The sequence below is a fragment of the Argiope bruennichi genome, chromosome X1 (genome assembly GCF_947563725.1).
Source record: "Argiope bruennichi chromosome X1, qqArgBrue1.1, whole genome shotgun sequence".
NCBI classification, from domain to species: domain Eukaryota; kingdom Metazoa; phylum Arthropoda; class Arachnida; order Araneae; family Araneidae; genus Argiope; species Argiope bruennichi.
This window is the reverse complement of record NC_079162.1, coordinates 49,801,906-49,821,294: the sequence shown is the minus strand read 5'-3', so window position 1 is coordinate 49,821,294 and position 19,389 is coordinate 49,801,906. Positions and strand designations below refer to the sequence as shown.

At 29.0% G+C, this 19,389-nt stretch overlaps 1 long non-coding RNA gene across 2 annotated transcripts in view; it reads right to left on the bottom strand.

Annotated features, from left to right (window-relative positions):
* The window catches only part of LOC129958746 (uncharacterized), a 53,741-nt gene that overhangs the window by 15,706 nt on the left and 18,646 nt on the right, over positions 1-19,389 (bottom strand). For both annotated transcript variants that reach the window (XR_008783299.1, XR_008783298.1), the window contains exons 2-3: positions 16,541-16,621; positions 15,464-15,632 (exon numbers count right to left, since the gene is read on the bottom strand). This is a non-coding gene — a long non-coding RNA (uncharacterized LOC129958746). The remainder of the gene's footprint in view (positions 1-15,463; positions 15,633-16,540; positions 16,622-19,389) is intronic.

Below are 19,389 nucleotides of genomic sequence, written 5' to 3'. Positions count from 1 at the left end.
TTCCAAATGAACGGATTGCTTAGCCTTCAATTACCATACCAAATTTGGACAAAACATAAGAATTAAGTTTTATTTATGAAGTTTTCCGTCAAATGATTTTACCAAAATTTAGAATTTGAGAAATAGTATTTAAGGATATAACATAGTATTAAAGTGTAAACAGTTTTAATATAATTATCAAAACTAACTTAAAAACAAATTTCGGTAGGTCTTTTAAAAAGGAAACTGCTCAGAAATTTAGATATTGAGTAAAAAGATGTTTGAAATTAAAAAAAAAAATCGACATTTCAACAGATTCACCATTTATCTTAAAGAAAGTATGGATGTTGAAACGACTGAAATGGAATTAGAAGGTACTGTTACCAGTGCAATCAAAAGAATATCGGTGCTTATTAGAAATCATTGAGTGACAAAGAAAAAAAATCAATGCCTAATATAATTTTATGACAATAAATAATAATAATTTCTACTCATTATAATTAAAAAAATGAAGTCAATCCTGCGAATTCCATTCAAAGTAATTATTTTATTTGAATACTAACCGTCTTTAATGATTACTTAGACGGTAACACTTACACCGGGATAAACGGTTGCTAAAAATTTCATTAAAACATTTTGTGTACCTTGATTTTAATGGCTTCCTCAGTTAAATATTTTTCTTCAAATTTTGATAGACAAATTCATACTACTTTAGAAGCCTTATATTTCACTGTTCAATGCATTTCCCTTATTTTCTGTCTTTATTATAAAGTATACAATTGAACCCTTTCTAGGACCATGGGAAGTATGCTTCCTACCAAATTCATCAACCTTTGAATGAAGTTATGTAGGTTGGCATAAGTTCTCACAATTTTTTCAAATAGACAAAGTCCTAGATGCTTCAGTTTCTTATCTCACACAAAATAATCTGTCTTGATTTGTTAATTAGTTATTAATTAATCAAATTAATTAATTAATCAAATTAAATTTATCTAATAAGTTAAACGAATCACTTTTCTTAAGTCAATCTCAATCCTAAAGATATTTTAATATACCATGACTAGAAAAAAATGGCATTTTAAAGGGTTAAACAAAAGAAAAGATAGCAAGGTTTAAAAAGAATTTTTCACTATATATTGATTCTGTAGCTAATATATAATTTAAGTAGAAGAAAATTTCAGGCATTTTATTAAAGTATGTTTTATAATGAAACTTGCTCTCCAAATCTTGATTATCAAAAATAGTCAAAAGCCAGGATGAAATTTTAACAGCAACAATGAAAACGATTTGAATTAAATTTCAGTGTGAAATATATTCTTGTAAATAGGATTTTTAAACAAAATGGACACTAGAATACTGGATATAGAAAAAAATTTATGTCTGGAAGATGTAGATTGGAGAGCACATAATGCATTACGGCTGGTTGTTAGTTAATAAATAAAAAAATAGTAAATATAAAATCAACTTCAGGAAGCAGCGCTGGCAAGCAATTTAATTGATTTAATGATAATTTATTAAATTAATTTTGATTCAAATCAATTAATTAACTACGTTTATATCATTATTTATCATTATCATTCCGAAAATACAAAATAGAAAAAACTCATCGAGAATACAATACTATGTGAAATTTTAAACTTGCAACACATCAGGAAGTGCAAGAAAACTCGATTACAATATTCCTCCTTGAAAAATGAAAAAAAAGACAAGCATGCGATAAACATAAATCTATGAAACAACGATCAGCCAATTTTTTCAGGCTTAAATGGAGTAGTTTAATGAATATGAAAGAAGAAATGCTTACAGAATATACAATATTATATATATTTCCAATAAGTAAAGAAAATGTCAGAATAAAAGAGATTTAAAGAGAAACTAATATAGAAAATTAAAAGACAAATCAAACTGAATCCTTCATATATATATATATATATATATATATATATATATATATATCCAAATTAATAAAAATACCAAGTTAATATTAGCAAAAAGAATAAAAAAAAGGAAGAAATTAAGAATTCGGCATGAAGACTTTCTCAAGCGTCACCCTCAGGCTGGGATTCAAACACGGGATTTTTTCTGTGAGGGGTCTGACTTTTGTCCAACAATATGGACCAATCGTAACCCGAAAATCTCCTGAAATTGAGGCCTTAGAGATAAATCTTTTTTTACAGAAATAAAACAATAAATTACAATCTCCAATTCAAGCCTTATCCTCCTTGAAGACATGGATCTATTTGAAACAATGGGATATACGTCTGTTTTCCCACACTTGGATATAGTAAAAATTGACCAAACATAATGACTCTCCTAATGAAAAGGATCCAAATCTGGAGGTCCGTTATGCAGTTAAAGCGGGAAACGTTACATCTGGTCTGGATGCCCTTAACCATGTGAGGGAAAAGGGGAAACGTTAAAATAAATAGGATGTGATAGCATTATTATGATAGGTTATTCATCCATTCATGGAATTATTCTTGACTGGCCATATTCCGAAACACTTGTAGCTTCATAAGAAGGCTATTTCAATCCGAACTTCTTTACAGTTATTTAGAATCAGATGCTAAGACTGCAGAATGGTGGTATAAGAAATTTCATAATCAATTACGTATCCATTGCTTTTCACTTTTGAAAAAAAATGACTCATCAACAATTGAATTCATTAGTAGTTAAGTTTTTAATGAGATTATTTGTTGCTTAAATATAAGAAATTTTGCTACTACAAACTCTTTTAATCCTATTAAATTGTGAGAAAATTAAATTTTTGAAAATTTTAGATTAGAATAGTAATTATTAAGCTTAAATATTTTAAAGTTGAATTCATCCCTTTTATCGTAGATACCAACTAATATTTCACCATTAGAAATTTCGATTTCTAAATCCAGATAGGTAGCTTCAAGTTGATTTTTGTTTGTTTCAGTTAGCACTAAATCTTTTGGATAACAATTAGTAACAATATTAGTATTATCTCAGTTCAACAAAAGCAAGTCATCAATATATCTCCAACCGTTTATTAAATTGTGTTTAATTATTTTTTCTCATAGTAATGAAGGAAAATATTGGCTAATGCACTTCAGAAGCTGTTCCCACTGGAATGCCCTTTACTAGTTTATAAAAATTAATTCCATCAAAAATGTAATTTTCGGTAAAATTAAATTTACATAATGCTAGTCAGTTATTTTTTGTAATAATATCTTCATTTAAATATTCGTCATATATAAAAGTACAGATATTTCTTAATTTTTATGAGGCAGATTAGTGTATAAATTTTCAAAATCTTAAGTATTAAGTTTATTAATGTTGTTATCATTTAGAAAATCCAAAACTTCTTTGTTGCTATTAGTTATAAAGTTATCTTCATCTTTAATTTTATTCAGGATAATGTTCAAGTATTTAAAGAAATGTTTTCCCGTATAGTAATTATAATTGCCAGTGCTACAAGTCACGAATCTAAATTTTAATGGCTTTTTTTATAAAATTTTATTATTGGGAACAAATAAGGATAGTTTAAAGAGCAAGTCTTTTAATTTTAGTTTCTTTTCGCGAAAGCTAGCATTTTTTTTTATCTAATTCCTTTTTCCCGTCATTCTTTAAAATGTATGTTGCGTTAGTTATATTCATTAATTAATACTTCTCTATAATAATATTAACACATTAAACAGAAATTATTTGCTGATTTATCTATTACTGTAATAACAAATTTCTATTAAATTTTTCATTTCTTTTTTTAATGTTTTGTTAAAGTAAATCCCTTGTTCTTTAGCTTTGCCATATCTACATTCATTTTTGTCTTAAATTACTCTAAAATTCTAACTTTCCATTCTCCAAAACGGTATTTTCCAGAAATTTTAGAAATAAAAATATCCAAATACTGTCCAATAGAAATTAAGACTTTTTTATTGTTTATTTTTTCTCCCGATCTAAATTTGGTTTCCCTTTCCATGAAATTTCTCAAAGGGCTGGAAACAATAATTTCTAAATTTCCTGTTATAATATGGCCTTTATCAGCATCTATATAATCTTTATAGATTTCTTTGTTACAGTTACAATCTATTTTATTTATTTTATCCACATTTTTGCTATGGTAATTATAATTAAAAATTCGTTTCCTTAAAGTTGTTGTATAACTAAACGCTATTGAAACAATTGCTTTTTCCTTTAAAGGAAAAAATAATTTACTGTTATGCACAATTTTTTGGTAATTTTAGGTTTTTTAAGTTAATATCCAAAAATCTTACCACACAGAATTCTTTGTTTAAATTATTTTTATTATTAAATAATAAATCGTTTTTTCCAATATTAAGCTTACATTTAATTAGATCAAGAACTATAAATTTAGTGAAAGAATTTTTAAACTTTAGATCTCCAAATCTATCATTCATAAACCATTTAATTTTATTTTTTCTTAGACCAAAGAAATATTTCCTAATTTTGTGAATGTTTTCATTATTATGATCCAGATTACAATAATTCTGAAATTCCTTAAATATAATATGATAATTGCCGCTACCTCTTTTAAATATTTTACTTTAGTTTTCCTGATCCAGAAAATCTTTAAAAGTGTTAAATTTGTTATAAATGCAGACATTATTTAAATCCCCGTAACCATCCCCATTTAACTTATTATTAAGTCCATAAGGAAACAAAGTTTTTAAGTTACAAATATAAATATTTTCTAAGTATAAACTTTTGTTTAAGTCAATAATTCCAGACGTGTACTCGTGTTTCAATTCTTTGAAACAAGAGCTAATACAATTAAAAGTAAATAGTAAACAATTTAATCTTGCATTTGGTGAATGGACAAGTGTAAGAAATAGAGGCTATTTAAATATAAATATTCATTCAGAAAAAAAAAAAAAAAAAAAAAAAAAATTGGAATATAGGACTTACACATGTCTCGGGAAGTTTGCCAGCAGAAAAATGTGTGGAAGTGCTTAAATCTAAATTGTGAAACATAGATTATCCCTGAAAGAAGATATTGTAACCATAACGACTGATGGAGCAACAGTTATGAAACAAGTTGGAAAATTGATTGGTGCAAATCAGCAGTTGTGCTATGCTCATGAAATTCAATTAGGAGTAATAGATGTACCAAAAAAATAAAGAACAGTGGAATCCAAATGATTTATTTAATTACTACTCAATTTTACTGATTAAATATCACTTTTTATATTACTGAATTTTACTAGCATTGTACTTAAGGGATTGCAATACCGGTATACCGGGATACCGAATACCGGTATTTTGAGCCATTTGTACAATTTTGTAATACCGGTATTCACAAGTTAAATACCGGTTTTTCGGTATTTACTAGAAATTTTTAAAATTGTCTCCACTATATGTTCAGGGATCGCCAACATTGCAAAATAGTATATGTTTTTGTTTTTATGTCTCCCTAACGGATGAAATTAATTAGCTAATTAATGGCTTAATTAATTGCTTAAATCTAAATTAGCGAAACGGATTATCCCTGAAAGAAGATATTGTATCCATAACGACTAATGGAGCAACAGTTATGAAAAAAGTTGGAAAGTTGATTGGTGCAAATCAGCAATTGTCCTATGCCCATAGAATTCAATTAGGAGTAATAAATGTATTATACCAAAAAAATAAAGAACAGAAGAATCCGAATACTGTGGATATAGAAACGGATTCCGACATTGAAGAGAGTGAGAATGATATTGAGAATGAAGATAATGACAATGTAATTGTTGAAGAAGATACTGCAAATGAGGATGAAATATTAATCCATCAAGAATTGCTTCCTATAATTTATAAAGTTCGAAAAATTGTTAAGATATTTAAACGCTCCCCTACAAAAAATGCCATATTGCAAAAATATATAAAACTGAAAATAACTGAAAATAAAACAGAATATGTGTTAATATTAGATTCTAAAACACGTTGGAACAGTTACTCCTAATGATGGAACGATTTTTGAAACTGAGAAATCCAATCCAAAAAGCAATAATCGACTTAAACCTGCAAATTACTTTTTCAGATAGTGAATTCGACTTAATAACCAGAGCTGTATCAGCTCTACTTCCAATAAAACTGGCTGTTGAGGCATTATTTCGGAGTGATTCTAATTTATTAACAGCTAATGCAACAATGTTGCATGTCACTGAAAGAACAAAACACATCACTTGTTTTATTTCTGCAAAAAAAAGATTTATATCTAAGGCCTCAATTTCAGGGGAGTTTCAGGTCATGAGGGGTCAATATTATTGGACAAAATCAGAATCCTCACTGAAAATATCCCTTGTTTGAATCCCTGCCTGAGGGTGACCCTTGAGAAAGACTTCAGCTAGGATTCTTAATTTCTTCCTTTTTGATTCTATATATATATATTGCAAATATTAACTTGGTATTTTTACTAATTTGGTTAAGTTCCTCTTTGTTTTAGCAGTAGCAGCCTTAGCACTCTCTAAATACAATGGTATCTTTTTTAGTTTGATTCAGATATAGATTTTAATTTTAATTAAAATTTCATAATGCATATATTTTTTATTTTCTTTATATATATATATATATATATATTCGCAATAAGGAAAGAAAATGTCCGAATAAAAGAGTTTAAAGAGAAACTAATATAAAATTTTTTAAAAAGACAAATCAAATATGAATCGTTTGCATGAAGGAATTGCTACATATAGTCTGCCTTTATGATTTAAACACAGTTTTCTGGAGGAATGCACTTGCAGGAGAGTCAAATGTTTATTGTATAGGAAAAGGAAACTACGCTATATAACATTGCACCAATTAAATAGTCCTGTATTAGAAACTCTTGTAAAATTTATTGAGATATTTTCACATAATTTATTTTTAAACATTAGAAATTGTTATCAGACGTAGAAAAATTCTGTGTTTAAAGGTTGAGTTCTTTTGTATAAAGAATTTATCTCCTTCTTCAGCCTTGAAACGTGAAATACAATGTTACTATATTACTCACCAATAAAGGGGTCTTTCGTAATTCTCAACACATGGACATATTAAACTGTTTTTAAATATATTAAGATTTAAAGAATATTTTTTTGTAGCCGAGATTAATGATGGCGTAGATTTTCCTCCAGTGATTAAAAGTAGTGGACGTTCTATTGTAAATATTTAATCAAATTCTTTACAGAATATCTTTTGAAAATTTTTTCGTTCCTCTCTGAAACTGTGAATGCTATTTAATTTTATTATTGGACTGCTTTACCCAGCGAAACATGAAACTGATAAGAGTGAGCTCAATTTGTTAAATCACCTGAACAATTTAATAATAATTTCAAGAAAATCATGATCATGATTTATAAACACTTCTATGGCAGTATCTCGAATTTCTTTTTTTAAATACCTAATCAAGTCATATTAAAAAACGTTCAGTTGAATTAATAGGAATATATTATAGTTTCTAACTTTCGTTGGCTTCAAGAATCTACAGTAGTATGTTGAAAGGCATTCTCTTGTGAAAAGACCATCACGATCCTTGTTGAATGCTCGGTCCAAAGATATTTTGATTCAGTTCTTCAAAAACCTAAATATAGATTTTGAGATTGATGTAAATGTTATTAAGCATAAATATTTATTCGCTTCCACCAATAGTGAATATCTTGGCTGATAAGCAGTTTAAACTGTCTTTAACTATATTAAGGTTTAAAGAATATTCTTCTTTTCCCTAGCAGTTAATAATCAAGTGGAAGGATGCATTTTAGATTTATCATATGTCTATCATAGATTTTTTTTTTTTTGCCAGATAAAGAAAGATTTAAAAATAGCTACTCAAATTTCTGTATGATTTAGTATGCATTATTGGCATCTTCCTAATTAGCGCGTCCAATTTTTAAAACGTACCCAAGTCTTTTACTAAATATCTTACAAAACACTGCTTAAACCCCTGTGGTTTTACATTTACGTATTTTTACATATTTTAAAATGGATACTTTTGTACTCATTAATGCAATTCAATTGACTTAGCAGTGATACCGTATAGCAGTGGATACCGTAAAAATAGCAGTGGATACCGTAATTGATTATGAAATTTCTAATACCACCATTCTGCAGTCTTAGCATATGATTCTACGTAACTGTAAAGAAGTCCGGATTAAAATAGCCTTCTTATGAAGCAACAAGTTTTCCGGAATATGGCCAATCAAGAATAATTCAATGAATGGATGAATAACCTATTATAATAATGCTATCTCATCCTATTTATTTTAACGTTTCCCTTTTTCCCTCACATGGTTAAGGGCATCCAGACCAGATGTAACGTTTCCCGCTTTCCCACACATAGTTAAGTGCATACGGACCTCCAGATTTGGATCATTTTCACTAGGAGAGTCATTATGTTTCGTCAATTTTTACTATATCCAGGTATGGAAAAACAGACGTGTATCTCATTGTTTCAAATAGATCTATGTCTTGAAGGGAGAGGAACGTCGAAACAACCAGATGCTAAACTATTTTTCCCTTTTGAAGAGACTCCTCAAGTCATCATGAACCGATGAATAACCAGCGACCAGTGTCATTAAATGTCAAACCCAAGTGCACTTCAGCTTGCTTCAGCTGCAAATTGCTTGTAATTGACATGTCCTCAAGAGGCGGTAGGCCACAAAGATGGTTCTTTAAAAGACACTCCCTCAGTTGGGTTTAGACCATTAAGAGAGCGTTGTTCAGAAGCTGATAGGGAACTCAAGTTCAGCAATGAGAAACCGGAGGCGGGTATCTAGTGGAAATAAAATGCGGTTTTTTTTCCAGAGAAAAAGAAGAGAGGTTTATTATGCTTAAGATTCGGGAGAGAGAGAGAGAATCAAGTAGCCTGGTGAGCTTTGAAATCATTTACTACTTCTTCATTACTTCAAAGTAGAATAAAATTCTTAATTAAAAAAGTTATCTGAAATAGATTTTCTACAGAAGAAACACAAACAATTTATTGAAACAAGAAAATAGGCCTGACATAAATTTCAATAAATATAATTATTGTATTAATTTTTTTTTTTAAATTGAGTGAAAATTGCACAATTAAACATACTGAAAAAGATAAGTGTTTGAATCTTATGTTGCTCTAATTGTTTTTGAATTTTAAGATGATATATCTGATAATTATATTTATTTAAGATAATATTTCAGAACTTATCACTAAGACGACCGAAATTTCGTTTCATTTTTGATTAATTAAATTTAATTCATGTGTCGAAAAATTGCTTTAAATTTCACACCTCCATCCTCCAAAGTATATTTGTGCCAATTCTAATTCTAAGAGTTTGACCTGATGTGTCAATAAACAAAGAGATTAGAGACACAACTTCGCAATTAGAAATAATAGCATTATCAAAATTAAATACATCTTTCATCTGTAAGAAATCACAATGAAAATGTTTTTTAAAAATTTTAAAATTTCTTCGAAAGTTTGTAATGAAATTTTGTAGTTCTTTCTCAGGAGATATCATAATATTATATTTAAATAATATTAGTTTAAACTCACTGAAAAAAGATTTAAATAAAAAATTTAAAATCATTTGTGCAAAAATGTTGATACATTAGAAAAATATAAAATCAATATGCATTCCATTGCTATTTCCAGAATCAAAATAACCACTGATATTTTTGTAAGGCACTCCTCTAAAATTATCACATATAATGTACACTTCGATATGCCTGCCATTATGTTTTAAAATGAAATTTTATATGCTTTTACACAATCCAGCTATATTTTCCCTGTATAACTTCTATTATTATCTTTATTTCTCTCTGTATATATATTACATAATTTTTATTAATAATTTATTTAATCTGTTTGAATAATTAAGATGTATTGATCAGCTGGTGGGTTATGTTAGTTCAAAAATGACTTAAATATACTTATTTAGGATTAATTTCACCTCTCCACAGTGGAATAATATTTTTGGTTGGATGGGGGATGTGATGATTGTAGTAATAAAAAAATTGAAATGGACGCTGTTTTGGCATTTGCGTTGGGCCCCATTTTATGTAGACACGTCTCTGATGTAACTGATATTAAAAAGAGCAAGAAACTGAGATGATAAAGCAGTTGTATAAGCATGAATACAAATAAAACCAAGCAAATTAAAATAACTAGAAATTGCACAATCTAATAGCTGAATCGAGCGATTAGAAAACATTTGATTTTCTATTAAAATTTAATTATCAAGAGAAGAATATTTTGAAGTACAGGAAGACTGTATAATCATGTTATAGAACTTGGCATTAGATTAGGTATCTAGAAACAATTCAGTTTTGCATGCGTTGCAAACACAAAATAAATAGAAAAACCAGACAGAGTACAACATTGAATTAATAGAATATAGTTTTACAATAACAGAACAGCAGAGTTCCTTAAATAAAACCTTTGCAAGTCGTACTCGGCAGAATTGATATACTGCAAGGACACAATATCAACAACAAACATTTGGACAACTCAATTTCTTTCCTATTCTTTTTTATGAAGCCAGTTTGTGATATCCTTATAAGAAATGGGATGCTATCCAAAAAGATTCTTCTGTTTGGATCGATCGATCAAGTTTTTATTTGAAGGAGTAGTTTCTAATGAATAAATAAATATGAGCAGCATATCCCTGTTAAATGCTTTTAGAATTATTGTTGGTATTAATATTGTTGGCGAATGTTGCAAAATTAACACTATCGCGTTTTTTGGTATATTCGTAATATTTTTATTTGCGTTTATACTTAGCGTTGAATTTTGATGTCAGTTCATCTATTCGTGTGTTTAGTTCCTTATCTTGAAATCTATTGTTCGTTCTTCATGCACTTCGTCACATGCTTCAAAAACTTTTTTTTCTAAATGGTAGAAATCACATTTGCATTAGATGGAGCATGTTCATTACAACTTTCGAAATGCAAGGCTATACACGTCTAGTGTAGTTTCCCTTGCAAAATAAATAAATAAAATAGTAAAAATAGTTTAACTTAGTTGGTCCAGACGGTTATCAATACTACTGGCATTGTCTGAAGAATGCATAACAATATTAATTAACTAGATAAATGGGAGGTGGAAGTTTGATGGTCCGGTTAGCAGTTGGTAATGGAGGAAGAACAAGTTTGGTCTTTCTCAATGATAGGCATAAGCATGCAGACTATATTAATGTTCTGAATTCTGAGCTTCTTCCTTATTTCTCCGAATTAGGAGGAAAACAGGGGCTGTTTCAACAAGATAGAGCCTCAATCCACACTACCAATGGAGTTAAAAATTGGTTCGCTGCAAATAATGTGCAGGTTTTACCATGGCCAGCTAAAAACCCCGATCTGAAAATAGTATAAAATATCTGAGCAATGCTTGTTCATCGAGTATACACAGGTGGGAAGCAGTTTGAATCGTTCTCTGAGCTCCGAGTAGCATTAAATACTTCATGGGATAATTTTTGTCAAACAGGAATCCGACCTTTGTATGATTCACTTCCAAACAGAATATTCGAAGTCATAAAAGCTAATGGAGAGAGTATTCATTATTAAAACCGCTTATATTTTGTTCTTTTTATAACTGTCAATCTACTTTTTTTTACACAGTTTTAAATGAAAAAACAATTTTTGGTGACATTTATACTTTATTTTTGAATATCATGGTAATGATACTAATATTTTTTCGGTGAATGATCTAAAAAATAATTCTTATAAAAATAATTGGAGTAAAAATAAAAATTAAAAAACCTTATTTTAAAAAATCTAGTGTCTTTCTACTTTTTAACGCAGTGTATAAACTTATTAAGGGAAACCAATCTTGCTTTAATACTTGCTTTATCATGTTACTATGTGTGTTTTATTATCCGTTACAAAAATATTAGTAGCAAGACACGATGTAATAATTTAATTTCTTGCAGACATGGACATAATAAATCTAGCACGGATATCTTCGATGGCGATTAATTTCAAAAGGGATCAATAAGTATGCACATCATAATAAAAACCATTTTCGAGGGACAAATTCTTATTAGTGCGAAAATCGTCGAGAAGGCGTACGTCAGTAGTCCAACTAGCTAGATAATAGGAAGCGGTACTTTATTCCATGATTATTCTAGAAAATCCAAAGCACAGGTAACAAAGATTTGGGCAAAGCCTTCAAAAAGAATATTTCGTGTAGAATTTTATAATAGAAGCACACAGCAAATCGCTTTATTAAATAATCATAATAGCTCTAACTTTCCTTGATTACCAGCTCCCTCTGCTAACATAACCCCACAAGGTTACTGATTTACTCGTTGGGCACCTCGAATTTATATAAATTTCTGACAAGATGTGACGTTGCATGCAATTCTTCAGATGAATCTCAAGATCTATATTCCTAATAAAGATAGAGATATTAACTCTAAATTTTCCAACCCCATTTTTTCTGCCTAAGTCCCAAATTTGACGCCACGTCTTCAAAACGTCCCTAGAATTTTCACTGAATTCTTAAGTCATTGACCTGGCATTCATTAAAAATCTTGGTAAATCTCTTTCCAACCAAGAAACTAACATGGTAGTACGAATCTGTAACGTTATTGCAGATTCTTAAAATTTCTTTCTTCTTAAAACATTGCACATCTAGGCAGTCTCATTACATAAAACTATTATTACTAACCTGATATGATCTAGACGATTAATGAGAATGATTTTGGTTCGGCTTTGACCGACCTCAGAATTCTGTAGACAATACCTTTCAGTTTCTTGACAATGTATATGGTCCTTCTCAGTTCTGTTGCAGATTCGAGTGCAGATTTCCTCATTGCATCGGGGTATATATCCAGATTTGACCACTTTCCTTCAATATGCAATATATTACTCTGGCATTCATATCCAGTCTCCTTCGTTTATTCGATAGTTTCATACGCATTACGGCTAACGTATACATAATTTCCATATGTGCCTCTAAATTATCGATATATTCAATCGAAGAGGAAAGCGTATAAATCAAATGTCCACAGAGGTTATCATAGCGCATTTTGAATGTCACAACAAGTCCATGAGCATGTCAGAAAAAGTTCATTCAGTCCCTTCACGGACAGCCTTATTACTTTATACCAGAAGAAAAAGTGGCAAATATATATTCGAAATAGTCTGATCCAGTAAAATAAAGACAGGTGTTTTAAAATCATTCGATTAACTCTCTCAACCAAACAAACGGTATCATGATATAACGATGTCTTTCAGCATTCAGAAAATCCCCAATAGTTTCTAAAGCTCAGTGAAGACTGCAGAACTAAGATTTGTACCTTGATGTGAATGCCATATCTGAGGCACGCCGTACCAAGAAATCTAGTTTCGAATCAATCTTCCTTTGCTACAACTGAGGCTTTCTAATCTGGAGTGGAAATCACTCTAGCCTACTAGATAAAAAGAGTATATTAATATTAAGACCTACCGATTACCTTTTGAAATGACAGGGAATTATCATAGAATATCCAAAGATATTGCTTTGAATGATATATTCATAATATAGAGCTGCAAACGACCTTCAGTACTAGTTTTATATCCTTTTCTGGATCATTAAATTCGGCATTCTTTGCGCCATTTCACTAATTCGGCACGAGATCAATCCCAATAAAATCATTCTTTTTTTAAAGACTTTAAAATGTCCTCCACTTGCGTTGTCACTTCATGAATTCTGCTCTTAGGGAAAATTAATTACCATCAACTAAAGTTACCATCATTATTCTTCCACTTTCAATATGAAACACTATTCTTGTAAAGGATTCCAAAGAGGCCATTATCTATTATTTTGGCAGAAATCTCTGCACGACTTTTTGCCACATTGGTCTATCCACCTAAATTTGATTATTCTCGGCATTTGAGCAATATTTGCACCTCTGGATACAAGGTTTTCGAGAAAGGGCATCAGGATTTCCCTAAAGATTACTTCCGATGCTGTATACTGGCATAAAAATATAGGAATTTCCTTTCTTCCTGTCCGTATTTCGCTCTTTTCAGGGAAAAATTTTTTAAGGAATTATTTTCAGTAGGGTTGGGCGATGACCGAATTTCATCACCGCCAAATATCGTCCAACATATATCGATATTTTTCTATACATCATCATCTCATTATTCATTTCTTGCTATTAAGAATTACAAATAGCATCTCTTATCATAATGAGAACAATTCCAAAAAACTGAATTTTTATTTTATATAATTAAAATACAAATGTTCTTTTTTCAAGGGAAAAAAATTTAGAAAATAATTGTGTTAAAACCCTTTCAATAAAGTGTGTCAATGTAAAAGCAATGTCTGCATTTTACAATTTATCATATTCCTCTTTTTTTTTCCAATAATATAGCAATTTTTAAAATGTCACATTTTTTTACTGATATTTTAGAAAACGTCAGCTTCTTTCATTCTTCATGGGGGATCAAGCGATCAAGCTTTCGCATTGTAATTCTGTTTTGCGTCAAATACGTTGATACTAATCTTTCTTAAGTATATTATTATAAGGAGATCTGAAAGACTTCAACGGCTGTTGCATTTTATATGAGATCACACACACACACACATATATACACAGAACAGAAAATAGAAATCTTTCAGTTTTGGGAACATAAAACAATTTATCCAAAATTGACATACTTAAAGCAACTATTTTTATATATTAGAATATGACAATATTTATAGAAATATTAACAAAAATTATGTGCAAAGATGAAAAACAATGAAGAACAACAAAACTAAGCACTAACCAAGATGAAAACCAAAATTAATTGTAAGTATCGATTTACTGCATCGCGATTTATCGCGAATCATGATTCATGATACCGATAAATCGATATTTTTCAAAAACTGATATCGAAAAACCAATTTTTTTTCGTTGAATTGGATATTGGCACAGCCCTAATTTTCAAAGAATTCGAATCATGGTCATTGTTGATATCTTGTTCGCAAAGCGTCATAGATCACTGAAAGGTGCTAAAGCAGAAGGACAACTTTAAAAACCAGTTTACGTAAATAGTTCAGGAAAGGGAAACTCCTCATTTTTGTTAATTCAACATTTTATTAGGGTTTAGGAAAAGAGAAAATTCTTTTGTACTTTTATTTTTCAGTTAAAATAAACATACTCTTATTTGAAAAGTATGTAGTAGAAGAAAGACATACATATTAAGGATATCATATCACACATATATCTTTTACCTTTGAATCATCTAAAATAGAACTAAATCTAGTTTCTACTTTGTGCTTCTAGATACAACACATAACTTTATAGAATAGTAAATGCATTATAATTTGTAGCCTATAATATAAGGTCAGTGCGTCGAAAATCTATCGATCCATTTTCCTTTAACAAAATAACAACAATGTTTAACAATGTTGTCAACCCAGTTTTTCTTGCGTATAAAAAAGAAATCAATTTAACCATCGCCAAAAAAGAAAAGATATATTAATAAATAAAAATAGCAAAGAAAAAAGTTTTGTAAAATTCATAAAAGCAATACGAATAATGTTGATGCAGAAACTTATATAATAAAAAAAAGTATTGAATGTCTCATCAAAAAATATTACCTGCGCGAAAGAGGGCCTTTAGAAGGTGAAATGTCTTTGAGTGAAGTTGGAGAGAAGATGAACACTTGAAAAACTTCTATTCAGTTGGAGAAATTTGCTTCGGATTGATTATATTACATAAGAGTCTTTGATTTTTCAGGAAAAGCTGCGTCTCATTCTGGTATGTTACCTGAAAATGTAGGGTTACATTTAAAATGCTTGGAAATCGTGCGAGAGTTTGAATTGTTGTTCAAGATAAGTATTATAATTTGGACATAGAAAAAATAAATACTAATAATTGTGAAAGCTATTTTGATAAAAAATTATCCAAAAGTGAAAATATATACCCGTGGCATGTTTAAATCTTCCAGCATATACTTGAATAAGAATTTAATCCCCAGATTATATAAAAAAATTAAAGTTACGTGCATACTATTAATCTTGTAAGCCTGTATAAATACTACCTGCACGCACAAGAAATAAATGAAAACAGACTTTCCCGTTTTTCTGTACTATTCATATGTATACTGAAATGTTCCCTATTATGAAAGTGTATAAGAAAGTCGAGAGCAAAACATTTCATCAAGGTCTTCAAAGAGCTTGAAAACAGTTTGATAGTTGAAGCAGAATAATTCTTTAGCTTTTGTTTATGAGTTATTTTGTAGCTTGTATAACAATGTAAGAGCTCGAGTTTTTCGAAGCTGTTGAATTTCGAAGATCAATACTGAGTAGTACATCAGTGTTAAACCTGGGTATTCAAATCAAGAATAAAAATTTTCCTACCACTTGAATCACTGTTGAACAGATAAAATATACTGTACATATATACTGTAAATTGAACAATAAAAATTTTCTTTTCATTTGAATCACAGTTGAATGGATAGAATATGCTGTCAATTCTAATAGTACTGCATAATTTTTAGAACAGGCTTGGTACTACATAAGTATTTAAGACATTAACACATAACATTAAAACATTAACATCTAAGACATAAGAGTGTGTCCCCCCCCGAAGTTGCTGAAATCTGAAAATCAATATTAAGTAGATAAACAATATATAACAAAGGTATCCAGATCATGATTTAAAGCATTTCTTACCACTTGAACCACTGCTGAAAGGGCAGAACATTCTGGCAATCTTAATAGTATTATCTATTTTTTTAAAAATAGCATTGGCACCTACAAGAAAAAAAAAGAACAAATAAATAATTTGAAGAATATCGGCCTATTTTACTATGGATGAAAAAGGAATTCTATAGAAGGATATCTGAATATTTTAGTAAATCCTATATTGCACGACTTCTTACTTTGTAAGAAATATTGAATATATTTTTTTATATGACCGCAAAGGAATCATTTTTCATGCACTTGTAATTTTCTTATAAATATATTAATTTTTGTCCATTTTTCATTGTTCCATTATTAAACTATTCTAACAGAAAACAAAGCTAAACATGGTCTTGATTTACCTAAGGAATACTGTGTATAATCAAATTATTCCACAGGAAGTGGCTTAGCTATACATTAACAAAATATTAAAGAACTTATCGTATTTTCAGAAAAACATTGAAGTACTCAGCATTGCTGAGAGTTCATTAGTCTAAGATTTCTCTAACTTTTTCGAAATCTGTTTTCGGGAGGGTATTATTTGTAGGATCCCTCTCCACCTAATAAAAAATGTCCCAAAATTGGAAAATAAAAAAGATCCCACGATCCCACGCGATCCTCAAATCCAAAATAATAAGGAAATAAATAATTAGTTAGTGGGAAAACAAAAAAGAAAATTTATTTAAAATAGCAAATCCAAAATACAAGAGAAAATAGATAATTAGTTAATGGGAAAACAAGAAGAAAATTTATTTAAAATAATTATTCAGCAAATTTTAATAAAATGATTCAAGAGAGAATAATTTTTAAAAAATTAATTTCTTTTCAAGTATTAAAGAGTATACATTTTATTTAACTGCAAATGTTTGACATTTGCTTAGCTATTTTGTAGTTACGAGATTCTAAAAATAAACAATTCTAATAATTTCCTCAAAGTAATTTAATGCAAATAATAATTAAAACTTTAAAAATTGACCATAAAATTTAAAAAATGGATGAAATAAATCATAGCAACCAACTCAGTATCGACATCTTTAATTTTAAATAATTTTTTCAGAAAGCATTTTTATAGTTTTAGATATTTTAAACTTCATTACTAGAATTGCAATTTATAGAATGGAAGTAAACAATCAGTCTGTATGCAAATGTACTCGAAAATTTTGCATAGATTTTGCTTAATGAACTTGAACTCTCATAGTAAGAGTCATTGTAGCGAAAAATTGCAACAAAAGAACTACTCCGCGTAGCCTCGAAGGCTTTCAGATAAATCTGAATCACCGGAACATCTTCACAGCAATAGCGAGAACTACGGTTAAATCCTAAGAGCCATCAACGATTATGTACAACTTTTCTCTTCGGAGGCACGGCCCATCATTGGGTGAGGTAGACAGTTTCACAACATTCTGTACCTACCAGGGTGGCGAGAACCAACCACCTTACCGGAAACGTCTCATCCACATTTTTGAGATGCCCCCCGGGGGGTCATAGTGAGTAAATAAATATTTTTAAAAATCAAATATTGACGTTGGAAAAAGTTTTAAAAAGTCAGAATTTAAAAAAAGTATGAAAAAAATATCACATTTCGAACTGAGAATATTTAAAGAAACTGGAAAAAAATGGATGTTATTATGGATATATGTGGATTATAGAGATATCCGTTCCGTTAGAATTTTTCGTGAAATAAAGAAAATGAATACTTCAAGAATATTTAACTACAATTTTAGCATATATTTAACTATATTAACATATATTAAAGAATATTTAACTAACAGTTTTTTTTTTTTTTTGGCACAGTATTTTATACGGAAAGATAAATCCCCCAAAAGGTTTTTTTTTTTTAAAATTATTATTGGTTTTCTCAGCAATCAGACATATTCAAATGAAAAGCTAAAATTCAGATCAACCATGTCAAATCAATACTGATTGAATTTGAGATATTAAAATGTGAATGCTAGCTTTCAATTTAGTTAAACAGTCATTTAAACATACTATTTAATTAATATATTACTATTGTTTTATTATTCTAGATAAAAAAAAAAATTCAGTTTTGCCATAATGAGTAAAATCTTCAGTAGAAATAAGAATGTCCAAACAATATGTTATTGCAGCAAAATCATTTCAAAAGCAGGTAAACATTTTAAATCAAAACCCAAATTATCCTTTGATGCGGACGAAAGGAATAGAAGATTTTACTGAATTTTATACTTTTTGTTCCCTTGGCAATGTTTAAACTTATTTTAATTCAAAGACAATATGATTCATTTTTTATATGGAAAAATAGAATAAATGATGTTCCCTAAGATTTCATAAAAATTTTTCAAGAGATTTTACATTCAGAATATATAGATGATTATTTCAAAATGTTTCATTTCGAATGTTTTGTGCAAGAATTCTCAAATATATATATATATATATATATAATTGAATTTGGAACTTAAATTCTTTGATTATATTATTAATAGTGAACATTATAAGAAGATTTATGTTTGGGATCTCCAAAAGTAAGGGAAATGGAAACAATGTCTGCACTTTTTTTTCTCAAGCAGGTTAAGAAACATATTAATTAAAGTAAAAAGGGAAAAATCATTCATGAACAAAAAATGTTCAGATACACAACTGAACGCGCTTACAATTATAATTATTTTGCTCGTAATATATTAAGTTACTCATGTAAAATCAAAATAAATAACAAACTGTTCTGTTAGTGTCAAATTTATTATTAATATATTTCATAATTTGATAATTATATATATTTATGACACACACGTATGTATATCATAATCTGATATTTGTACAAATTAAAATAATCAAATAATCAATTTTTCTATAGTAATTCTTTG